The sequence below is a fragment of the Echinops telfairi genome, unplaced genomic scaffold (assembly GCF_000313985.2).
Source record: "Echinops telfairi isolate 266 unplaced genomic scaffold, ASM31398v2 ScPeMD7_5592;HRSCAF=6446, whole genome shotgun sequence".
Lineage (NCBI taxonomy): Eukaryota > Metazoa > Chordata > Mammalia > Afrosoricida > Tenrecidae > Echinops > Echinops telfairi.
In genome coordinates, this window is record NW_022109491.1 from 17693538 (window position 1) to 17702473 (window position 8936).

Genomic DNA, 8936 nt, shown 5'->3' on the forward strand with positions numbered 1-8936 from the left:
GAGAGATGGAAAACTGGGCTCAGAATGGGAGGCAGCTGCCATTGAAACCCACAGTGGCAGACCTGGTGTGGCCAGGTACGGAAAGTGACCTGTGTGACCGTGTAGAACTGCCCCACTGGGTTGTCTAGGCTGAAATCTTTACAGAAGTAGGCCCCCAGGTCTCGTCTCCTGCAGAGCAGCTGGCTGGGTTCAAACCATCAACCTGTGGGTTAGCAGCCAAGCGCTTATCCATTGCCCCACCGGGCTCCTTTCAGCAGGCCTGCCAGCTCCCATTCTAACTGCCCCATAGACCACAGTGAGTCGCCAGGCGTGGATGGTGTGCACTTGGGCATCACTCAGAGAAGGCCTGGGAACTCAGGAGGCCAGGGAACAGGCAAGGGTAGGCACGGGGATGGCATTTAAGTGGCACCTGGCAGTCATGTGGGTCACATGAGGCATGGGGGTGTTCCTCTAGGGACCCTGGGCAGCCACTGAGGGTCTCTCTCTTTCCTCCATTGATGTGCCCAAAGGACAGAAGGGGCTTTAGGCAGCTGATTAGGACAACTGAGTTGTGAGTGTTTCTCTGTTGACTAAAGTGAGCCCGCGAGGAGACCAGGTTGGCAATGCTGGAGGTGCTGACTCACCATCCCGTGTGTGTCAGAAGAGCCATTCAGACTCGATGGTTGGCCCTCCGAGGCACTTGCCAGTCAGGAATGCAACTTAGGAAGATAGGATTCCAAGAACCAATCTCGACTGCTGGCTTCACCACCAACAAAAATGTTCTGGGTGAGCAATCCACCATCTTTTTTCCAATAAAGAGCTTTATCTGCCAGGGAAATCAAATTGAAGTCCAATGTCTCAAATGCCCGAATTATGGCCTTAGGGTCCTGCCAGCTCTGAAGATCTGTCTACTTACAGACTCCAGGGCGGCAGGCCACAGCCCCAGCCCTGACAGGGCGCTGCAGTTGATGAAAGAACAAGTGTTCACTTGAGATTTTGTTTGCCCTCCCTCCCCGCACCGCCTCATCCTAGACCAGTGGTTCTCAACCTGTAGGTCACGACCCCTTTGGCGGACAACCGACCTTTTCCAGGGGTCACTCGATTCATAACAGGTTAGCAAAATGACAGTGATGAAGTAGCAACGAAAATAATGTTATGGTTTGAGAGGTCACCACCACAGGAGGAACTGCATGAAAGGGTCGTGGCATTAGGAAGGTTCAGAACCACTGTTGTAGACACTCCCAGGCCACCATGCCGGTGGTTCTTAAGTGGGCTCCCCATCTGACAATGGATTCTCGGAAGAAGGTATCTTTTTACCTTGACAGTTTAAATGTGTGGTCCATTTATCTAATTCCATGCAGTCGTCAAATACCCACTGAGAGTAGCTCAGAAGGTATATCCTTGGGACACAGAGATAAGCAGGCCATGGTCTCTGCCCTGCTGGAGCTCGAAGCTCACTGAACACAGATGTTGCATGGGAACAGTTAGCATGGAGGCGTTGACCGCTGCCCAGGTGCTAGATGAAACACTTGATGTGCATCACCTCCTGTGATTTTTCACAACTGTTGAGGCGAATACCACCCCCCATACTGATTTGAGCAATGGCTATCAGAGAGGTTAGAGGTTGGCGGTCACACAGCTTCTCAGGCGGGGAGCCGGGATTTGAACTCAAGTCTGTCTAACTCCAGAGCCCACAGAGAGCCCTTCACAGTCACCGCCATCCACTGCCTTGACTAAGGAGATGCAAAATGGCAAAGATGTCAAAGGAACCATCGTTGATCCGGGACCATGTTCCAGTCAGAATTTTCATAGTACAGCAGAAAAAGAGTCCAAGAAAGAGCAAGATTGATAGCAATAACTTCATCAAAATTCCAAACTTCCACTTGTCAAAGGCATCATATTAAAATGTAAAAGGTAAATGAGAAACAGTTATATTTTTAAAAAACTCACAACACACATACAAGATTAAAAGTTCTTATAAATCCCTAAGAAAAAGATGAATTCTCCAGTGGTGGACAAATGAGAGAGAGAGAGAGCCCATTTTCAAAACAGAAGAAATATACATGGCCATTAGGTGCATCTAAAATTAACATACAATTATTAGCAATCAGAAAAACAAAACAGCAAGTAATGTCAGAAACAGTTGTAGACCCTGTTTTTTACTATGGTACTGGCAAAGGTGAGAAGTCGATCAAAAGGATGCAAATGTTGACGGGTTGCTAAGACATGAACACTGTCACACACTGCCAGTGTCCAGTGAGCATTTGACAGTGTGAATCAAGAGCCTTTCAAAAGATTAGCCCCTTTAACCCGATAGCCTTACCTCTAAAAGAGATCTACCGTGTGGGAAAACAGTCCTTTGAATCAATGCCCCCCAGTTGGTGGACACTTGGTCAATGTTGGCACAGCCTGGGTGCAAGATTATAAACCCTCAGTAAGCAATCTATTTTTGAGGACTATTTAGTAGCATGGGGAAATACTCGTGATCCATCTATTTATTTTCCTGGGAAGAAATAGAGGCGAGATGTGGTAACTACTTACAAAGACAGTGATGGTGGTATCAGAGCTTGCTGGGTTTTCCTCAGGACACTTGGCTCTAGTTTTCAGATGGCCTGCAGTAGATCTGCATGACTTTGCTAATAGCACGAAAGATGGTCGTCCTTTATCTTTTAAAGAAGCGCGCACAAAAGTCAGCTCTCCATTCTCCTGGCTAAGCAAGCAAGCAAACAAATCTCTAGACCCCTGACCTCCCGCCCCCAGCTCTTACCTTCTTGGTGAATTCACCTCTACCTTGGTCATCCCATCGTTTTCATTTCTCCATGTCAGGTCCTTGCAGGGTGGCCTGGGCCCAGCCTGCAGCAAACCAAAAATAACTAAATAAAGCTCCCTGCCAGTGAGTCCATTCCAACTCAGAGCACCCAAGGGTTTCCCGCGCTGGACGCCTTTATGGGAGCAGAGTGCTGCTGAGCCCCAAATGCTGACTTCACAGCGAACAGCCCAATGCTCACGTGACAACCCCCCCAGACAATACCCACATTGAAAGAGAAAGAGAGAAAGAGCGCATGGTCATCAAGTCGATTCTGACTCCCAGCAGCACTCCACGGGGTTGCCGCGGCTTTGTACATCTTTACAGGAGTGGACAGCTTCCTTTTTCTCCCTGGGAGCGGGTGATGGGTTTGAACTCTCAAGCTTGAACATCCAGTCCTTACAGCACAGCAATGACACAGTAGCCTCTAAATAACATTCTGACTTCCAGCCTCTCATCCCCCGACTCCTCAAAACCGTTTTATGTCCTGCTGCTGAATTAACAACACAGACCCATGGCCTTGGGACCCGGTCCTACTCAGAGCGACCCTGCCAGCCAGAGGGGATCTGCCCCACTCATTGTGTTTCCAAGGCAGCAGAGGCCACATCTCTTGTTCTGCGGACTGTTGGAGCCACCCATTTCTGTTTGCAGCCCAGCACTTACACCCTCTGTGCCACCGGGGCTGCTCTGCTAAATTATGACCCCGCATTTTCACAATAACTTTGGATTGGATTACTTTGTTCCCGGATCTAATTTTCCCTTCCACCTTTCTCTACCATCCACCACTCCCCCAAATGTCTCCTCTTCTGAGCTTTTCGCGTGGCCTTGCTCAGCACACAGTAGGCACCAAATCGATGCCCGTGGGTGGTTGAAGGTGTTGTCAGGCTTGGAGACAAGCCGGCACTCTCTGACCCTACCCTCACATCGCCTCTCTCTTAGACTAGAACTTCGCGATTCTCTCTTACTTAAAGCATGGAGAAGGGGCTATGACCTGAAAAGAGAAAGAAAAAAAAATCAATGACTCTCTGCTAATAAAGGTTCTTATGCGGTAAATGTGCTCTTGGGAAGCTAGATTCTGCCCTTCTCCACGGCTTTGGCCTGATGCCCTGGAGTGATTTACTCTGCGGTAACATGATGGAGGCTCCACTATGGAAGGGAATTAAATAAAAATGCAATAAAAGAGGACAAAATCAATCTGCTTACAGTTTTGTTTAATAAAAATTCATGAAGGATGGGCAGGCAGGCCCATAAGCAATGTACCAGTTCTGCCAGAGGCTGGCTGGAGAAGTTCACTCAAGCCCCAGGCACAGGGTGGGGGGCCAAGTTGACAAGGGCTGAGTGGGCCCCCCACCCTGCCAACGGCTGCAGGCTGGGTCTTGTGGCCAGGCAAGGGGACAGGCATGGCTTCTTGAAGGAGGAGCAAACCAGCCAAGGTCATGCTGGTGGAAGGATTCTCTAAAGTCCAAGGAAGGCATGGGGCCTTTGTCAGTGGATTCACCTCCCTAGATCAACCGAGAAGTTCCAAGTGCATTGGATTGAAAGAACCTGAACCTCAGGCCTGAACTGGTGTTCTCAGGGTCAGAGAGAAAAGGAAACCAAAACGGATATTGCCTACAGGATATTTCCTTAAAGCGCGTGGAAGGTTTCACCTCTCTGCGTGGAAGTACCAAAATCCCAAAGATCTCTAACAGAGGCAGCGTAATATGGACCACGAGCCGCAGATCTGGCCACCACTTGTTTTCTTGCTGTTGTTGTTAATAAAGTTTTATTGGAAGGCAGCCAGGTTGATGTGTTTACAAGTTGTCTATGGGTGATTAACTCTGCAATACAACAACAAAGGGGAGTCAATGTGACAGACGCCCACAAAGCCTAAAGATTCACTACCTGGCCCTTTACAGAAAAAAACGTTTGCTGATTCCTAATCTGTGCCCTAAGAATTCTTACTCACCTCCCATGCCAATTCGTTGTATGAATACGCGAAGAAAAACTTCATAAGCGCGACCTGATGCTGGAACGTCAGGGGCAGCCGAGAGAAGGTTTCATAGGGTTGAATTGGCTTCCTATTGTTGCGTAACAAATCACCACACATTCAGTGGCTTACAACAACACCCATTTATTATTCCACAATTGTGTAGACCAAGAGGCTCACCTGGGTTCTCTGCTCAGGGTCTCACAAGGCAGACACCAAGGAGTCGGCCACCTGGAGCTCTTATCTGCAGGCTTTGTATCCAAGCTCATTCAGATCATTGGCAAAATCTAGTTCCTTACATTGGAGCCCTGATCCCCTTGCTGGCTGCCAGCAGGGGCTTCTCGCTGCGGCTCTAGGCTGCCCGCACGGCCTCTCCCAGGGTTCGCTCGGTCTTCATGCCAACCACAGTGCCTGGAGCTCGCCTCGCGTCTCTCTGGTTCCCTCTTCTGCCTGAGGACGTTCTCAGCTTTGAAGGCCTCGTGTCAATACACTTAACCTTCACAGATAATCCAGGTGAATCTCCCCATGTTGAGGTCAACGTGGCAGATCATAGAGCATGATCATGAGAGTGACCTCTCAGAATATTCGGGGGACTGGGGCAGGACTTCTTTGGGGGACCATTTAGGAATTCTGTCTACCACAGATACTGAGATGTACATTAAGTAGAATAGGCTAATTATAATACACAGATTTCCAAACTTCAGTCAATGGAAAAAGCAAGTGTATTGGTTCCCCCGTAACTATTCCAGGGAGACATTCCAGATCAGCCAAACTGCTCCATATAGTCGTTTAGGAACCAGGGCTGATGGTAGCCTTGTCATCTTCTACATGCAGCTTCCAAGATTACCGTAACTGCTGCCAACCAGATCATTCACAGGGGGCAAGGACACCAAGGAGTAAATGTTAGGGGTTTGTGGGCAAACCTGGAGATGGATCCTATCACCTGTGCTCATATTCCATCGGAAATAAAGTACTCACAGAAGCACACCTAATGTCATGTACCCAGCACTTCCATCCCAGTAGAGGAAAGCGCATAGAGGTTGATGCTAGATCATCTCCTTTCCAGATGAGGATGAAGGGCCAATTAATAGCTGTGAATTGACGTCAGAGTGCAGCTTTTGTCACTGAGACCACGTTCTGTCCTCATTTTCTGAACATATTTGTTGCATTTATAAGCATCTAACTTGGTCCGGCTTATAAAATTGAGAGGAGATAATGTACCCAAACAAGATACAAAAGTAAATAAATCATAGCTACTTGAAGGGAGAAGTGGGTGTGATGCTACAGGAGTTATGAAAAAGAGATTTCTGTTGAGTAAAATCAGGGGAATTATATTCACTATCTTCACTTACTCACCTAAGCATTCAGTTAATTAATTTTACCCAGGTCTGCCTGGCTTCATAGCCTGTACCCTACATGTTTCAGAAACTCCCAGGAGGAAAGGATGCAGGAAAAGGTTGGCATTTGCATGAAGTATGAGTAAGCAGCAGAGTGGCTGGGCAATGAGAAAATGGAATTTGGCAGCAGGTATTGGGTGAGTGGGAAAAAGAACTATCAAAGGGGCAGTTGTTTGAGGGTGGGAGGGCCCAGACCAGTGCAGTGGTGGATTCAAATCATTTAACAACTACTCTGTTCCACTAATGACCATTTTAAGTATATAAAAAGATTTACCAAACGGTAGTTTATTATTTCACACAGTTAATACTTAGAGAAGAACAATAAAAGATACACAATACTAGATTATGCTATAAGATAAGATTTCAAAGTATTACATAATGAAAAATATTAAATAATACCCATAACAAAAATATAAAACTATTATTTAAGATATTTCTACATTGCTTCTTGATTGGCAACCTCATTTGCAATGTTCTGAGCAACATCATCTGCTGAGTGATTGATCCCTAACCATCTTTTCACTATCGGCGTAGGACCCCATGCCTTTAGAGGAAGGACGAGAGTCCTTTAGACAAGAGCCATTGTGCTCCATAGATTAGAAGCAGGTGACTTCTCTGAACCTCTTGTGCTCATCTTTGCAAAACCACTTTCTGCTTCTGCTGAACTGACAGCAATGGTTCTGACAATATTTTTAGCTCTTTGAACACTTTTAGGAATTAGTCATTCACTCATAATATCTCGGGGGAATCTGGGGCATAACACAATGCTGAATGTATCATTAAACGTTCGTATCATCGACGACGTATCATCCTCTGGTGGTCTGGCACTTTTTCTCTTTACATTATATGTTTGGTTACTGAAGTGACAAATGCCAGGGAACAAAAATGTAGTATTTCCTCAAAAGTATAACAAGTTTTATGACATGAATAAGTACATGCTACAAGTATAGTTCCATCTGATTTTTTTATACCTATGGGCAGAATGAATATTACTCTGGATGCTTAGAATATACCGTTGCACAGATAAATGTTATAAAAGGGTAAGGAATGTAAACTTGTGATTTCCACATGGGCTGGCTGCCCAGCTGCCCCACCTTAGAGAGAACCCTGATTACAACTGGCATGTTAACAACTGGTTTGCTGAGCTCAACAAAAACTGAACCAGGGGAGGAAACGGAAACAGAGGGAATCCAGGACAGATGATCCCTTCAGGACCAGTGGTGAGAGTGGTGATATCAGGAGTGTGGAGGGAAGGTGGGGGAGAAAGGGGGAACTGATTACAAGGATCTATATATAACCCCCTCCCTGGGGGATGGACAACAGAAAAGTGGGTGAAGGAAGACATCAGACAGTGTAAAACATGACAAAATAATAACAAATTATAAATTATCAAGGGTTCATGAGAGAAGGGGTTGTGGGGAGGGAAGGGAAAAAATGAGGAGCTGATAAGGGCTCAAGTTGAAAGCCAATGTTTTGAAAATTATGATGGCAACAAATGTACAAATGTACTTGACACAGTGGATGGATGGATGAATTGTGATAAGAGTTGTAAGAGCCCCCAATAAAATCACTTTTTTAAAGGCCAAAAAACCCAAAACACCGTAACCATCGGAAATCAGCAGAATCCCACCACTGGCCCAGACCACAGAAGGGCCCAACAGGAGAAGAAAGCATATGGTGGAGAAATGCTCGACTTTGCTAATTTGGGGGAGAGGAAAATAGTGTCAAGAAAGAAAGATACACTGATAACTTTTAAAGTCTCAAGTCTGTGTGAAACTTTTTTTTTCAAAGCAGCAAGCAGGAGGCGGGAAGCTAGAGCTGGCCGGAGGAGGGCGCGCACAGAGGGAGTTTGGGACACACTAGGCTGAGGTACAGGCATGCCTCGCTTGATGAGGCTTCGCAGACACTGTGTTTTGAACAAACTGAAAAGTGCGTGGCACCCTGCATCCAACAAGTGTGTAGACACCATCTTTCCAGCAGCACAAGCTCGTGTCACATCTCGCTGTCGTGCTTTCGAAATTCTCACAACATTGCATATTTTTCCATAAGGCTCTTGCACACCTCATAGACTCCTGTCTAGTAATGTAACGATAGCATTTACAGCCATGTAAGGGAGGCGTCTATTAAGTCCACACGAAAGCACACCAGCCTGTGTGAGCCAAGAATTGTAAACAATATCATCCAAACCCAAAGAAGAGAATGGTATCAGAGCTTAGATTGTGAACACCTGGTTTGCAGAAGGCTATGGACGACAGTGGAAGCCCAAAATCATTTGCAGGGTCCACACACGGATGAAGCCTCCGGTGCATCCCCTCTGACCACAGCGGAGGGATGCAAATAGCCCAGTTATCAAACAGAGAACTGTAGAGAAGGTTATAAGAGATATAGTTAGGCTAAAATGTAATATCTTATTTGATCTCACTTTTGACCCATTTAAAAGTTGTTTCCGTTTATGAAAAGTGAAGGGGATTCTGGGGAATCCTCTCTGAACATAGACCCGGGATGTGAATAGCCTTGGAAAGATGATGATGGCAGGTGTAGTTAGGTTAAAATTTAACCTATCATTTGATCTCCCTTTTGACCCATTTTAAAGTTGTTCTGATTTTTAATATGTTCTGCTTTCTTTTCTTTTTTTAAATCATTTTATTGGGGGCTCGTACAACTCTTATCACAATCCATACACCCATCCATTGTGTCCAGCACATTTGTACATATGTTGCCATCATCATTCTCAAAACAATTCCTTTCTACTTGAGCCCTTGGTATCAGCTCCTCATTTTCCCCC